At 49.3% G+C, this 17,426-nt stretch overlaps 1 long non-coding RNA gene across 1 annotated transcript in view; it reads right to left on the reverse strand.

Moving 5' to 3' along the window:
• LOC143934944 (uncharacterized) overlaps positions 1-17,426 on the reverse strand; it is a 28,852-nt gene that overhangs the window by 8,751 nt on the left and 2,675 nt on the right. Inside the window, exon 2 of the long non-coding RNA XR_013263445.1 lies at positions 12,789-12,950. This is a non-coding gene — a long non-coding RNA (uncharacterized LOC143934944). The remainder of the gene's footprint in view (positions 1-12,788; positions 12,951-17,426) is intronic.

Below are 17,426 nucleotides of genomic sequence, written 5' to 3' on the forward strand. Positions count from 1 at the left end.
GCCCTTACCCATAGGATCTTATTGAGTCTCCAGCTTGACAGAGCCAGACTAGTCCACACATCTACAATTTACACAGCACTTTACATAGTGTACATTCACATCAGTCCCTGTCACCAAAGAGCTTACAATCTATGGTCCCTAAATCGATACTAGGGCCAATTTGGAAGGAAGACCTACCAGCATATCTTTGGAGTGTGGGATGAAATCTCCCAAGTAAGTTGCTAATATAAAGAACTATGCAGAAATGTATACTAGCTGTTCTCAGTAATTATTTTTGTAATGAATGCATAGTATACATACAGTGCCTTGAAAAGGTATTCATACCCCTTGAAATTTTCCACATTACAGTCAAAAACATAAATATATTTTATTGGGATTTTATGTGGAAGGAAAATGATAAATGGTTTTCCAATTTCTTTACAAATAAATATGTGAAAAGTGTGGGGGGGGGGCATTTGTATGGCGCCCCCCGGAGTCAATACTTTGTAGAACCCCCTTTCTCTGCAATTGCAGCTGCAAGTCTTTTTGGGGGTGTCTCTACCGGCTTTTCACATCTAGAGAGGACATTTCTGCCCATTCTTCTTTCCAAAATATCTCAAGCTCTGTCAGATTGGATGGAGAGCGTCTGTGATCAGCAATTTTAAAGTCTTGCCACAGATTCTCAACTGGATTTAGGTCTGGACTGTGACTGGGCCATTCTAACACATGAATATGCTTTGATCGAAACCATTCCATTGTAGCTCTGGCTGGATGTTTCGGGTCGTTGTCCTGCTGGAAGGTGAACCTCCGCCCCGGTCTCAAGTCTTTTGCAGACTCTAACAAGTTTTCTTCTAAGATTGCCCTGTATTTGTCTTCATCCATCTTCCCATCATCTCTGACCAGCTTCCTTGTCCCTGCTGAAGAAAAGCATCCACACCACATGATGCTGCCACCACCATGTCTCACGGTGGGGATGATGTGTTCAGGATAATGTGCAGTGTTAGTTTTCCCCACACATAGCGTTTTGCTTTTAGGTTAAAAAGTTTAATTATGGTCTCATCTGACCAGATCACCTTCTTCCACATGTTTGCTGCCCCCTCCCCCACATGGCTTCTCACAAACTACAAACAGGACTTCTTATGACTTTATTTCACCAATGTCTTTCTTCTTGTCACTCTTCCATAAAGGGCAGATTTGTGGAGAGACGACTAATAGTTGTCCTGTGGACAGATTCTCCCACCCGAGGTGGGGTCCTCTGAAGCTCCTCCAGAGTCACCATGGACCTCTTGGCTCTTCTCTGATGAATGCTCTCCTTGCCCGGCCGGTCAGTTTAGGTGGACGGCCATGTCTTGGTAGGTTTGCAGTTGTGCCCATACTCTTTCCATTTTCAGATGATGGATTGAACAGAGCTCCGTGAGATGTTCAAAGCTTGGGAGATTTTTTTTAATAACCTAAACCTGCTTTATACTTCTCCACAACTTTATCCCTGACCTGTCTGGTGTGTTCCTTGGCCTTCATGATGCTGCTTGTTCACTAAGGTTCTCTAACAAACCTCTAAGGGCTTCACAGAACAGCTGGATTAAATTACACACAGGTGGACTCTACTAATTAGGTGACTTCTGAAGGCAATTGGTTCCACTAGATTTTAGTTCGGGGTATCAGAGTAAAAGGGGCTGAATACAAATGCCCCCCCACATATTTATTTGTAAAAAATGTTGAGAATCATCTATCATTTTCCTTCCACTTCACAATTATGTGCCACTTTGTGTTGGTCTATCACATAAAATCCCAATAAAATACATTTACGTTTTTGGTTGTGACATGACAAAATGTGGGAAATTTCAAGGGGGGTATGAATACTTTTTCAAGGCTCTGTAGTTGGACCTAGTTACTTTTTTCTATCAGTTGGGAGTTCAGTCTGGACCAGATCCTAAAGTTCAAATACTATATTTTTTTCTAAAAAGTGCTTAACCGACTAAAAATAACTGCAGGAGGTAAAAGTCCAAAGTCTCGATTCTATACGACCCCAAAGCTGGGGCTTTTAATACAGAAGACAAACAAAAACCGGAGTGCAAACAATAAGCCCGGGTCTGTTTTCCCTTGAAAATGGAAATGTATCAACCATTAAACCTCAGGGACTCCGATAAGAAATCTCCTGTAAACAACACTGATTAGTATTATGTCAAATGTTACAATATGTTTCAATATGTAGCAAAATAAAAATAAATGTTACCTTAGATACATTTAAACACAAAATATAGCAAAATGAAGATTCCCTGTCATTCTGAGCTGGAATAATCCTAAGAAATAAGATTTATATATGGTATATACAGTGATGTAGCGGACAAACCGTATTTGCCGCACTGCGTGAGATTTATCCGTTTGATGTGTTTTGTGCGTTTTGTCGCCTGTAATCTCACAGCAAGTGGCAGGTTTATAAGAAATAAGAGCTGTTCAGCCTACATGTATATTTGTTCTGTGTGCATGGGAGCAAAACCGAATGTTATTAGACTATTTTCTATCCAAATCGAACATTATTCATTCACACAAAATAGAGCAGAGGTGCTCTTTGGGTTCCACTGGGGTGCCATGACAGGACCCAGTTTTACCCAGATGAGGATCATGAGTTGCCATGGTGTGGATAGGACTGGACGCTCCACCTCCCACCCTCTGTTGTGCTGCTGGAGCCAAAATGTAGGGCACTGATGTGAAGAGGAGACTGTGTGATTGGGGGGCTCTGTGATAGGGGATTGGGGGGGTCTGTGTGATTGGGGGGACTCTGTGTTGGGGGGACTGTGTGATTGAGGTGGGGGCTCTGTGATGGGGGACTGTGTGATTCTGGGGTTCTGTGATTGGTGGGCTCTGTGATGGGGGGGATGTGTGATTGGCGGATACTGTGATGGGGGGGCTCTGTAATGGGGGACTGTGTAATTGGGGGGGCTCTGTGTTAGTGGGGACTGTGTGATTGAGCGCGGGCTCTGTGATGGGGGAACTGTGTGATTGGAGGGGATGTGTGATGGGGGACTGTGTGATTGGAAGGGAACTGTGATGGGGGACTGTGTGATTGGGGGAGCTCTGTGTTAGCGGGGACTGTGTGATTGGAGGGGATCTGTGATGGGGGACTGTGTGATTGGAGGGGATCTGTGATGGGGGACTGTGTGATTCTGAGTCTCTGTGATGGGGGACCATGTGATTGGAGGGGATCTGTGCTGGGGGGGCTGTGTGATTGGCAGGCACTGTGATGGGGGGCTCTGTGATGGGGGACTGTGTGATTGGAGGGGATCTGTGATGGGGGGCTATGTGATTGGCGGACACTGTGATGGGGGGCTCTGTGATGGGGGACTGTGTGATTGGAGGGGATCTGTAATGGGGAACTGTGTGATTGGGGGAGCTCTGTGTTAGTGGGGACTGTGTGATTGGAGGGGATCTGTGATGGGGGAACTGTGTGATTGGAGGGGATCTGTGATGGGGGACTGTGTAATTCTGGGTCTCTGTGATGGGGGGGACCGTGTGATGGGAGAGGATCTGTGATGGGGGACTGTGTGATTCTGGGTCTCTGTGATGGGGGGACCATGTGATTGGAGGGGATCTGTGCTGGGGGGGCTGTGTGATTGGCGGACACTGTGATGGGGGGCTCTGTGATGGGGGACCGTGTGATTGGAGGGGATCTGTGATGGGGGGCTATGTGATTGGCGGACACTGTGATGGGGGGGCTCTGTGATGGGGGACTGTGTGATTGGAGGGGATCTGTGATGGGGGACTGTGTGATTGGGGGAGCTCTGTGTTAGTGGGGACTGTGTGATTGGAGGGGATCTGTGATGGGGGAACTGTGTAATTGGAGGGGATCTTTGATGGGGGACTGTGTGATTCTGGGTCTCTGTGATGGGGGGACCGTGTGATGGGAGAGGATCTAGGATGGGGGTCTGTGTGATTGGTGGGCTCTGTGATGGGGGGGCTGTGTGATTGGCGGACACTGTAATGGGGGGCTCTGTAATGGGGGACTGTGTGATTGGGGGGGCTCTGTATTAGGGGGGACTTTGTGATTGAGAGGGGGCTCTATGATGGGGAACCATGTGATTGGAGGGGATCTGTGATGGGGGACTGTGTGATTAGGTGAGCTCTGTGTTAGCGGGGACTGTGTGATTGGAGGGGATCTGTGATGGAGGAACTGTGTGAATGGAGGGGCTCTGTGATGGGGGACTGTGTGATTGGAGGGGATCTGTGATGGGGGACTCTGTGATTCTGGGTCTCTGTGATGGGGGACCGTGTGATTGGAGGGGATCTGTGCTGGGGGGGCTGTGTGATTGGCGGACACTGTGATGGGGGGCTCTGTGATGGGGGACTGTGTAATTGGAGGGGATATGTGATGGGGGGCTGTGTGATTGGTGGACACTGTGATGGGGGACTGTGTGATTGGAGGGGATCTGTAATGGAGGACTGTGTGATTGGGGGAGCTCTGTGTTAGTGGGGACTGTGTGATTGAAGGGTATCTGTGATGGGGGACTGTGTGAATCTGGGTCTCTGTGATGGGGGGACCGTGTGATGAGAGGGGATCTGTGATGGGGGTCTGTGTGATTGGTGGGCTCTGTGATGGGGGGGCTGTGTGATTGGCGGACACTGTAATGGGGGGCTCTGTAATGGGGGACTGTGTGATTGGGGGGGCTCTGTGTTAGGGGGGACTTTGTGATTGAGAGGGGGCTCTGTGATGGGGGAACTGTGTGATTGGAGGGGATCTGTGATGGGGGACTATGTGATTGGGTGAGCTCTGTGTTAGCGGGGACTTTGTGATTAGAGGGGATCTGTGATGGGGGAACTGTGTGATTGGAGGAGATCTGTAATGGGGGACTGTGTGATTCTGGGTCTCTGTGATGGGGGGACCGTGTGATTGGAGGGGATCTGTGATGGGGGACTGTGTGATTGGGTGAGCTCTGTGTTAGAGGGAACTGTGTGATTGGAGGGGATCTGTGATGGAGGAACTGTGTGATTGGAGGGGATCTGTAATGGGGGACTGTGTGATTCTGGGTCTCTGTTATGGGGGGACCATGTGATTGGAGGGGATCTGTGATGGGGGTCTGTTGGATTGGGGGGCTGTGTGATTGGCGGACACTGTGATGGGGGGCTTTGTGATGGGGGACTGTGTAATTGGGGGGGCTCTGTGTTGGGGGGACTGTGTGATTGAGAGGGGGCTCTGTGATGGGGGAACTGTGTGATTGGAGGGGATCTGTGATGGGGGACTGTGTGAGTGGGTGAGCTCTGTGTTAGGGGGGACTGGGTGATTGGAGGGGATCTGTGATGGGGGACTGTGTGATTCTGGGTCTCTGTGATGGGGGGACCGTGTGATTGGAGGGGATCTGTGATGGGGGACTGTGTGATTGGGTGAGCTCTGTGTTAGAGGGAACTGTGTGATTGGAGGGGATCTGTGATGGAGGAACTGTGTGATTGGAGGGGATCTGTAATGGGGGACTGTGTGATTCTGGGTCTCTGTTATGGGGGGACCATGTGATTGGAGGGGATCTGTGATGGGGGTCTGTTGGATTGGGGGGCTGTGTGATTGGCGGACACTGTGATGGGGGGCTTTGTGATGGGGGACTGTGTAATTGGGGGGGCTCTGTGTTGGGGGGACTGTGTGATTGAGAGGGGGCTCTGTGATGGGGGAACTGTGTGATTGGAGGGGATCTGTGATGGGGGACTGTGTGAGTGGGTGAGCTCTGTGTTAGGGGGGACTGGGTGATTGGAGGGGATCTGTGATGGGGGTACTCTGTGTTAGCGGGGACTGTGTGATTAGAGGGGATCTGTGATGGGGGAACTGTGTGAATGGAGGGGCTCTGTGATGGGGGACTGTGTGATTGGAGGGGATCTGTGATGGGGGGCTGTGTGATTGGCGGACACTGTGATGGGGGGGCCCTGTGATGGGGGACTGTGTGATTGGAGGGGATCTGTGATGGGGGACTGTGTGATTGGGGTAGCTCTGTGTTAGTGGGGACTGTGTGATTGGAGGGGATCTGTGATGGGGGAACTCTGTGTTAGTGGGGACTGTGTGATTAGAGGGGATCTGTGATGGGGGAACTGTGTGAATGGAGGGGCTCTGTGATGGGGGACTGTGTGATTGGAGGGGATCTGTGATGGGGGACTGTGTGATTCTGGGTCTCTGTGATGGGGGGGGCTGTGTGATTGGAGGGGAACTGTGACGGGGGGCTGTGTGATTGGCGGACACTGTGATGGGGGGCCCTGTGATGGGGGACTGTGTGATTGGAGGGGATCTGTGATGGGGGACTGTGTGATTGGGGGGGATCTGTAATGGGGGGACTGTGTGATTCACAGGCTTTGTAATGGGAAGACTGTGTGCTTCTGAGGTTTTGTGATGGGGGGATGTGATTGGTGGGTTCTGTGATGGAAAGACTTTGTAATTCTGGGGTTCTGTGATGGGGAGGGGGGGGGCTGTGTGATTGGTGGGCTCTGTAATGGGAAGACTGTGTGATTCTGGGGTTCTGTAATGGGGGACTGTGTGATTGGTGGGCTCTGTGATGGGTGGACTGTGTGATTCTGGGGTTCTGTAATAGGGGAGACTTTGTGATTCAGGGGCTCTGTAATGGGAAGACTGTGTGATTTTGGGGTTCTGTAATGGGGGGACTGTGTGATTGGTGGGCTCTTTGATGGGTGGATTGTGGGATTCTGTAATGGGGGAGACTGTGATGGGGGACTGTGTGACTGGAGGGGATCTGTGATGGGGGACTGTGTGATTGGGGGAGCTCTGTGTTAGTGGGGACTGTGTGATTGGAGGGGATCTGTGATGGGGGAACTGTGTGAATGGAGGGGCTCTGTGATGGGGTACTGTGTGATTGGAGGGGATCTGTGATGGGGGACTGTGTGATTCTAGGTCTCTGTGATGGGGGGGGGCTGTGTGATTGGAGGGGGACTGTAATGGGGGGCTGTGTGATTGGCGGACACTGTGATGGGGGGGCCCTGTGATGGGGGACTGTGTGATTGGAGGGGATCTGTGATGGGGGACTGTGTGATTGGGGTAGCTCTGTGTTAGTGGGGACTGTGTGATTCTGGGCCTCTGTGATGGGGGGACCGTGTGATTGGAGGGGATCTGTGATGGGGGGCTGTGTGATTCTGGGGTTCTGTGATGGGGGGCTGTGTGAGTCGTGGACTCTGTGATGGGGGACTGTGTGATTGGGGGGATCTGTAATGGGGGGACTGTGTGATTCACAGGCTTTGTAATGGGAAGAATGTGTGCTTCTGAGGTTTTGTGATGGGGGGATGTGATTGGTGGGTTCTGTGATTAAAAGACTTTGTAGTTCTGGGGTTTTGTGATGGGGAGGGGGGGGGGCTGTGTGATTAGTGGGCTCTGTAATGGGAAGACTGTGTGATTCTGGGGTTCTGTAATGGGGGGACTGTGTGATTGGTGGGCTCTTTGATGGGTGGATTGTGGGATTCTGGGGTTCTGTAATGGGGGAGACTGTGTGATTGGTGGGCTCTGTGATGGGTGGACTGTGTAATTGAGGGGTTCTGTGATGGGGAGGGGAGGAGTTTGCGATGGGGGGCTCTGTGATTTGGGGGTTCTGTGATGGAAAGACTGTGTAATTGGGGGCTCTGTGATGAGGGGGCCATGTGATTGGGGGTTCTGTGATGGAGGGACTGCATGATTGGGTGGGTTCTATGAAGGGGTGTTGTGTGATTGGGGGGTCCTGTGATGGGAAGACTATGTGATATGGGTGCTATGTGGGATTGGGACATGTTATGGAGGGACTGTGTAACTAACTGGGGGCCTGTGTGATGGGGGGTGTCTATGACGGTAGAATGCACTGATATGACTGGTGGAGCTCATTGTTCATATACTGTGTCCCACCAGAAGCTTCCATATTAATTCCAGATGTGTTCTTTCTATGGCAGACGTAAACATTTCCCAAGAAGAGTGTGCATCCTGACCTGCCTGGCCTTGTAGCAGTTTTTCATCATGACTCAGTCCATTATTAACATGGCAAGATGATTTCCCGGGGAAATGTTTTATTGATGCACAAACCTGTGCCCCGAGGCAGGGGCGAGAGGTATCAGTCATATCTGAAATGTGTTGTTGCTCTTCATAGAGGGTTGAGTGATGACAAAGTGCGCTCCCGTTCATCCTGTATGGAAGAATCTATATTTGTAGGTCACAGAGTGCAAAGTAGGGGCTGTTGTGGTATACGGCATACGTGCGTGTAATGAGCGCCTCCTTCCTAAGTGGTCCTGACTGCCCTACACTTAACATTATGACCGCAAGCATATGGTAAAAAAAAAATCTGTTGCGAAAATTTCTAAACTCTTTGGCCCCTGAGCTGTGCTGAGAACAGAGAATGTAGACCAGGCCCGGGGTAGGCAACCTTAAAGAGGTGGAGACCTACCTGAACCACATGGGAGACGTCAAAGATCACCGGGCACAGTGTCATCTCCTCACACCCGATTTAAACCTCTAATTTCTATACTACCATGTAGCAATTGCATGCATTGCACAGCAATCATGGGTTTAAATCGGGTAGTGAGGAGGCAACATATTGCCACCTCGCCATCTTTCAAACACACTCGGATCGCTTTTTTAGAGAAGCAGCAGTGCCTACTGAACCTGTGAATGAGCCCTTAGTTGCATTCGGCAGCAGCACCCTTAGGGCTTATTCAAACGTAAAGTTGGTGGGGGGTTGAGTCGCAGTTTTACTGCCCCAATCCCTACCCCCTTTAGCCGCTAAAGCAGTAGCCTAGGGTTTAGACATTTCGCAGCAGAAATTAAGCCCCCTACTGCTTTTGGTGGATTCTACCGTCTACCAATCGTGACCCATTCAAGTAAATGGGGCCACTCTGCAAGCGCCCCGCAACTGCATGCTTCTGTAGGGACCAAGGGGTTAAAGCAGGTGGGGAGAGAGCAATACAACTGCTTTAACCCATTGTTTTCTGTACTGCTTGAGGTTGCAGGGCACTTGTAGATTGGCCTCATTCACTTAAACGGGTCATGATCGGCAGGTGCTACACCCACCAACCATGAGAGGGCATATAACTCCTGCTTGCGACATCAGTACACCCCTGGCCACTGCAGCTAAAGGGGGTACAGTTTGGGGCAGAGGTGGTAAAAACTTGCCTTAACTATGGGATTTTACCACCCCCCCCCCTCCCAAACTGCAAATGTAAATGAACCCTTACTCTTCTGAGCCCCCTATAAGGCTGCTTTCACACTGATGTGCTGCGGTTTACCTGTACTGCAGGTGCAGCGCGATGTGTCCGCAGCTTTCCTGGGTTAGGTGCGCTTTGCCATAGACTTCTATTATATCCTGCAAGTGTAACCCGCAGGATATAATAGGAGTCTATGGCTAAGCACAGAAAACCAGCAGGAAAACTGCATTGTACACAGCCTTGCACCCCCAGTGTGGGTAACCTGCAGCATATCAGTGTGAAAGCAGCCTTATACTATTATGCCCGGTGTATTGCTTCACACTGACCTGAAGATCTATTCTTTCCTGCTGCTGGCACCACTCTGGAGACCGCTGGCCGGGATAAGAGGTGGGAGTGTTGTTGGTTTCACTTCGCATGGGACAGGAGTCGGCACTACAGAGGAGGCATCGTCTTATTCCCAGGAGTCATTGCCGATGCCTGCCGCGAGATCTCGTGGGATTTCGATAGAGCCATGATGCCCATTGTGAACTGTTGACAGTGTCCTGTCGAGTACTATCCCATCTTGCTCCCTACTACAGCTCCAACTTTACAAGTAGTCCCTGTACATGGCACTCTGTTTGATTCTCTGGGATGGCGGGTCAGCAAGCCCAGACCGCAGTCTACCAGTCATTTGGCCGTGATCCACAGTTTGCTGACCCCCCAATGTAGAGCACCCAGTAAAAATGTTAACTGTATTTGTTACACAATTGGGTTTATTTTCTAAAGGCAAATCCACTGAAAGTGCACTTGGAAGTAAAGTCGCTGAGGATCCGTGGGGGACGTGAAAGGAAAATAAAAAAACAGCATTTTAGCTTGCACATGATTGGATGATAAAATCAGCAGGGCTTCCCCTCATTTCAGATCTTCCCCTCTCAGATCTACAGTGACTGCACTTCCAAAGTGCCCTTGTAGTGCAGAGTGGATTTGCCTTTAATTTGCCTTCAATTTGGCATCCAGTACAATGAAACAATGAATCAACCACAATAACACATTCGTTTCTCGTGTATAAACACCACATTGATGACTAATTCATTGTGGTTTGGCAAAAAGAAGAACATTACATACATGCTTGGGGCCATACCAACAACCTGACGCCGAAAATAAATGCAAAATGGAAACATTAATAATACAATTTATTCTCAGAAGCATAGCGCACCAGAAATGAGACAAACAATACATGGTAACAAGAGATATGCTCATTATTTGGTTAATTGTTACAACATACCCCAATCATATGTGGGCTGGACCCAAGGGGTAACCTTTAGGAGAGCAGACAACACTTGGCACAACTGTACACTTCCATCAGTTCAGGCTTGTTGGAGACCATTTTCCTGAACTCAGGGCTTTTCTTCTTCAGGTCCCTGGAGGGAGCTCAAACTCTAAAACCGTGGTCTCCAAACTGTGGCCCTCTGCTTGCCTTTATCTGGCCCTTGGGGCACTATTCCACCAACTGACACCAACAATGGGGCACCATTTCTCCCATTCACACCAACAATGGGTTGCTATTCCTCCCAATGATACCAACAATGGGGCAATGGGGCATTATTCCTTCAACTAATATCAAATGTGGTGATGTTTACTCCCACTGATGTCAGGAAAATTTCCAAACCGGCTGGCCACAATTGCCCCCCCCCCCCCCTAAAGTCTGAAGGACAATAAACTGGCCCTTTGTTTAGAAAGTTTGGAGGCCCCTGCTCCAGAACCAACCAGCAGTCACCTGGCTAGTCCAACTGGATCTCCCCAGGTTCACAATCAGAGGTCAAAGATCCTGCTCAACCAGGGCCTTAATAGCGGAAAGAAAGACCTTGTTCCACACCCTTGCCCATGGGAACTTAATGAGCCTCCAGCTTGACAGAGCAAGTCTAGTCTACACAGCTACATTGAGTTTGCTCAATGTGTGGCCACCCCAACTGTAAAGGATAGGAATGTCCAGGCCAGAAGATGGTGAACTAGGCTGCTCTTTACTGCAAGAAGTAGAAACTTTCCATGCTTCACCCCTTTCTTCACTAGGGAGAGGCCCTTCACTCCCCAGCTAGGGGGAGCATATCAAAAAAATATCTACTACATGATGGTGCAGTAGGTCAGCATACTTTGACAAAATCCGTTTTCTTCTCCTCCTCTAATGCCCTGTACACACAATCGGATTTTCCGACAACAAAACTGTGGATTTTTTTCTGAAAGATGTTGGCTCCAACTTGTCTTGCATACACACAGTCACACAAATGTCAGAAATTCCGAACGTCAAGAACATGGTGACGTACAACACATACGACCAGGCCGAGAAAAATGAAGTTCAATAGCCAGTGCGGCTCTTCTGCTTGATTCCGAGCATGCATGGACTTGTGCATCGGACTTGTGTACACACACTCAGAATTTCCGACAACAAGTTTACAAGCATCATGGGGTTTCATACACATACATCTATTTCCCAAAGACAACCTCTGGATATGACGCTGAGCACGTGCAACCAACTTCTTTGGTGGACCATGGCGAGGCCTGTTCTGAGTGGAACCTGTCCTGTTATACCGCTGTATGGTCTTGGCCACCGTGCTGCAGCTCAGTTTCAGTGTCTTGGCAATCTTCTTATAGCCTAGGCCAGGGATATGCAATTAGCGGACCTCCAGCTGTTGCAAAACTACAAGTCCCATCATGCTCTGCCTCTGGCTGTCATGCTTGTGGCTGTCAGTCTTGCTATGCCTCATGGGACTTGTAGTTTTGCAACAGCTGGAGGTCCACTAATTGCATATCCCTGGCCTAGTCCATCTTTATGTAGAGCAACCATTCTTTTTTTCAGATCCTCAGAGAGTTCTTTGCCTTGAGGTGCCATGTTGTGCGTCCAGTGATCAGTATGAGAGAGTGAGAGCGATAACACCAAATTTAACACACCTGCTCCCCATTCACACATGAGACCTTGTAACACTAACGAGTCACATGACACCGGATTGGGAAAGTGGCTAATTGGGCCCAATTTGGACATTTTTACTTAGGAGTGTACTCTACAGATCATTGAGGGAACCATGAATGCCAACATGTACTGTGACATACTGAAGCAGAGCATGATCCCCCTCACTTCAGAGACTGGGCCGCAGGGCAGTTTTCCAACATGATAACCACCCCAACCACACCTCCAAGACCACCACTGCCTTGCTAAAGAAGCTGAGGGTAAAGGTGATGGACTGGCCAAGCATGTCTCCAGACCTAAACCCTATTGAGCATCTGTGGGACATCCTCAAACAGAAGGTGGAGGAGCACAAGGTCTCTAACATCCATCAGCTCTGTGATGTCATCATGGGGGAGGGGAAGAGGACTCCAGTGGTGACCTGTGAAGCTCTGGTGACCTCCATGCCCAAGAGGGTTAAGACAGTGCTGGAAAATAATGGCGGCCACACAAAATATTGACACTTTGGGCCCAATTTGGACATTTTCACTTAGGGGTGTACTGACTTTTGTTGCCAGCGGTTTAGACATTAATGGCTGTGTGTTGAGTTATTTTGAGGGGACAGGAAATTTACACTGTTATACAAGCTGTACACTCACTACTTTACATTGTAGACAAGTGTCATTTCTTCAGTGTTGTCACATGAAAAGAGAGAAGAAAAGATTTCCAAAAATGTGAGGGGCGTACTTACTTTTGTGAGATACTGCATGTGCCATGCCTTGCTTGAGTATTTATTACATGTTGTGAAATAGTGGAGGTTGCCATACAACACAGGTGTGTATAGTACGCCGAGATCCTTCATAAATCAGAGTGAAAGTTCCTTTTCCAGAAGAACGAGTTCCAGATTCCGATACTGAATTCAAAGAAGATGAAGAGAATGTATTAAAGCGGGAGTCCGCCGGGAGTCCGCCCCTTTCCGCAGAGAGCTATCCCGGAAGTGGGTGCAGTTACCTGGATTATCCAGGTACCTGCACCCCCCTCCCCCCTGAAAGGTGCCAATTGTGGCGCCGGAGGGGGGGAGGGTTCCGATGAGCGGAAGGTCCACTTTAGGGTGGACCTCCGCTTTAAAGCAGGAGTCTGCCGGGAGTCCGCTGTTTTTTGTTTTTTTTTACAAATACTGCAGCTGCTGACTTTTAAAATAGTGACACTTACCCGCCCAGCGCGCCCGCGATGTCGGCACCCGAAGCCGATCTCTCGATCGTCTCTCGGGTGCTGCCGTCGCCATCTTGGGTATGGGAATCAGGAAGTGGAGCCTTTCGGCTTCATTTCCCGGTTCCCTACTGCGCATGCGCGAGTTGCGCTGCGCAATAAGGATGGTCCCAGTTGTCTCATGGGATCCGTGTGTTTCCCAGCAGGCAGCGGGGGACTTTCGGAAAGGGGCGTGGATTCTGCGAAAAGGGGCGTACCTTCTGCAGAATCTACGCCGGAAGTGGGTAAAGATACCTGTACTGTACAGGTACCTGCACCCCCCTCCCCCCTGAAAGGTGCCAATTGTGGCGCCGGAGGGGGGGAGGATTCCAATGAGCGGAAGGTCCACTTTAGGGTGGACCTCCGCTTTAAAGGGTCAGTCTACCCGAAACAAATATTTCATTTTTTTTTAAAGGAGTTTTGGGGGTTTTGGGGGTTCTCATCATCTTCTACCCAAGTGACAATAGTCACAAGGGTGAATCTCCTCATCGGGGGACACAATAATAACTTCCCTTCTGGGTTTAAAACTGAAAACAACATTTTGGTTGGAGTTCCCCTTTAAAGGAGGGCAGCTTGCATTATGCACATTCATTCCACTTTGTGAAACACTTCAAATCTGGGTCCAAAACAAAACAAAAAAAGTTTTTATAGCATTCATCTACACTAAAGTATCGCGGTAACACTCACAATACCGCCGCATTGCATAATGCCGCGTACACACGACCGGACTTTCCATCAGAATAAACTCTGGCGGTCTTTCCGACAGACTTCCAACAGGCCGAACGCACTTGCCCTCACACGATCACACCAAAGTCAGTGCGTTTCGAACGCGATGACGTACGACGGGACTAGAAATGGAAGTTCAATAGCCAGTAGCCAATAGCTGCCCTTGCGTCGTATTTGGTCCGTCGGAGCAGCGGACAGACGAACGGTTTTCCCCGATAGGAATTGATTCCGTCTGAAAGATTTAAAACATGTTCTATTTCTAGGTCCGTCAGAATTTTTTAAGAAAAAAAATCAGCTGAAGCCCCCACACACACACGATCGGACTATCCGATGAAATGATTCCGTCTGACCTTTTTTCTGACGGAAAGTCCGGTCGCGTGTATGCGGCATTATAGCGCCATTCATTTTTTAATGGCACCCCAATGCACAAAGGCAAGGCACTTGCACTGCAGCTTGCTGTAACACACCATAACGCATTATGTCAGAACCATGTGACATCATCACACCTTTTTTTTTGTATAACCACTTTGCTTACTGGGCATCTAATCCCCCCCTCCTGCCCAGACCAATTTTCAGCTTTCAGCGCTGTCACTCTTTGAATGACAATTGCGCGGTCATACAACACTGGACCCAAATTACATTTTTATCATTTTTTTCCCACACATAGAGCTTTCTTTTGGTGGTATTCGATCACCTCTGTGGTTTTTATTTTTTGTTAATTTTTTTTTATAAAGACTGAAATAAAATAAAAAAAATCCAAAACCGTTGTATATTTTGTTAATACATTTTGCAAACAGGTAATTTTTCTCCTTCATTGATGTACGCTGATGAGGCTGCACTGATGGGCACTGATAGACTGCATTGATGGGCACTGATAAGGCAGCACCGGGGGGCACAGATGAGGTGGCACTGGTGGGCACTGATAGGTGACATTGGTGGGCACTGAGAGGTGGCACTGATGGGCGGCACTGAAGGGCACTAATAGGCGGCAGTGATAGCTGGCACTGATGGGCACTGATAGGTGGCAGTGATGGACAGTGATGGGCACTGATAGGTGACACTGATTGGCAGCACTGCTAGGTGGCACTGAAGGGCACTAATAGGTGACACTGATAGCTGGCACTGATGGGTGGCAGTGATGGGCACTGATAGGTGACACTGATAGGCAGCACTGCTAGGTGGCATTGATGGGCGGCACTGAAGGGCACTAATAGGCGACAGCACTGATGGGCACTGATAGGTGGCAGTGCTGGGCACTGATGGGTGGAAGTGATGGGCACTGATAGGTGACATTGATAGGCAGCACTGCTAGGTGGCAGTGATGGGCACTGATCGGCACTGGTAGGTAGCACTGCTAGGTGGCACTGATGAGGCACTGATTGGCACCACTGGTGGGAATTGGTAGGTGGCACTCGTGGGCACTGATAGGTGGCCCTGATTGCTGGCACTTATGCACTGGTGGGCACTGATTCGTGGCACTGTGGGCACTGGCAGGCGGCACTGGTTGGCACAGAGGAGGCGGCCGATGTCCCTTGCACAGAAGCTGGCGATCTGTTTTTTTTTCTTCTCACACTATCAGTGTGAGGAGAAAAAAAAGATTACCAATCTTCTGTTTACATCACGTGATCAGCTGTCATTGGCTGACAGCTGATCACGTGGTAAGGGGCCGGGATCGACACATTAGTCCGATCTGTGATAACCCAAATCTCATTTATTTCAATGGGCTGCCTTAATGCAAGGCATGGTAAAGTGTGACATATGTATACAGTGGCGACTGCTCATACAGGGCGCAGGGGAGCCGCCCCCTCAAAGTCCATGCACCTGGCCCCTAATCTACATGCAGGGCCGAACGCATGGTTTTTAATGTTTTTTTGTTGTGTGTAAACAAATGATTAGAGCCTGAGGCTCTAATTGGTTTTCAAAAATCCCTTTATTATGTCACGGGGCGGGGTCACTGAGTACTGTCAGGGGGCAGGGTCACCAAATGATGTCCCAGGGTGGCCCCGTCCCTTTGTTTACTTTTTTTCTCATGTAGGTCGGCAACCAGTGTTCATCATGATTGATGATGGGTTCACATTGGGGGGACATGTTTTTTTTTATTTTTTTTTAATAACTGTCTTGTGTTTTCATTAACTTTTGACTTTTTTGGGTGAATGAGTAGGGGTACTACGTACCCCTACTCATTCACATGGTGGGGAGGGTGTGGTCTGGGATCTGGGGCCTCCTTTTTAAAAGGGTTCAAATATAGCACTGGTAGGAAGACGTAGGCAGGTACGGCTCAGTGCAGCCTCAACTTCCATACCCTCGGCTTGCAGATTTTGATAATCTACTCCCCACACCCCCACAACCACCAAGCCAGGGTTGTAGGGAAGAGGCCATTGTCCTCATCAACATGGGGACAAGGTGCTTTGGCGGAGGGCTCTAATGTTGAGGGCATGTTGGTATGGCTGGGGGGGGGCTCCCTTGCCCCCCCCTTTTCCTGGCCTGTCGGGCTGCATGCACAAATAAGGGTCTCTTATGTCGCATACACACGAACTGACTTTCCGACAGACTAGGTTCAAGGGATCAGTCCATCGGACAATCCGATCGTGTGTGGGCTAGTCCGACCGCTTTTTATAAAAAAAAAAAATCAGACGGACCTAGAAATAGAACATGTTTCAAATCTATCCAGACTAAAAATCGGGAAAACCGTTCATCTGGGTGCTGGTCCGATGGACCAAATATGACGCAAGGGCAGCTATTGGCTACTGGCTATTGAACTTCCTTGTTTAGTTCCGTCTTACGTCATCACGTTCAAAACGAATGGACTTTCAAACGGACTTAGCCCTTGTACACACGATCGGAGATTCCGACGGAATGTGCCCGATCGGAGCGTTTTGTCGGATATTCCGACTGTGTGTGGTCTGCATCGGACTGTTTCCGTCAGAATATCCGTCGGACCAAATTTTCCAACTTGCCGGAAATATTTTCCGACAAAATGCTCCGATCATGTGTAGAGAGTTCCGATCGGACAAAGTGCCACGCATGCTCAGATCAAATTCCTACACCAAAGCTATTGGCTACTAGCCTGAACGTAGTCCCATTGTAACAAAATAACGTCATCACGTTCTGAACGATCGGATTTTCCGACAACTTCGTCCGACCGTGTGTATACAACAGTTTCGGACAAAATCCGACAGATTTGGTTGTCGGAATCTCCGATCGTGTGTACAAGGGCCTAGTCCGGTTGTGTGTGGCCAAGTCCGCTCGTTCAAAAAGTCAGTCGGACCTCCACCGTCGGGAAGACCATCGGACCTAGTCCGTTGAAAAGTCCGATCGTGCACTTAGTTTGACGAACAAGCCTACACACGAGCGGACTGTCCGCTCAAACCAAGTTTCAGCGGACAGTCTTACGGAAATTCCGAAAAACTTTGTT

The sequence above is a fragment of the Lithobates pipiens genome, unplaced genomic scaffold (genome assembly GCF_037356315.1).
Source record: "Lithobates pipiens isolate NorthernLeopardFrog02 unplaced genomic scaffold, aLitPip1_a1.2 Scaffold_28, whole genome shotgun sequence".
NCBI lineage: Eukaryota > Metazoa > Chordata > Amphibia > Anura > Ranidae > Lithobates > Lithobates pipiens.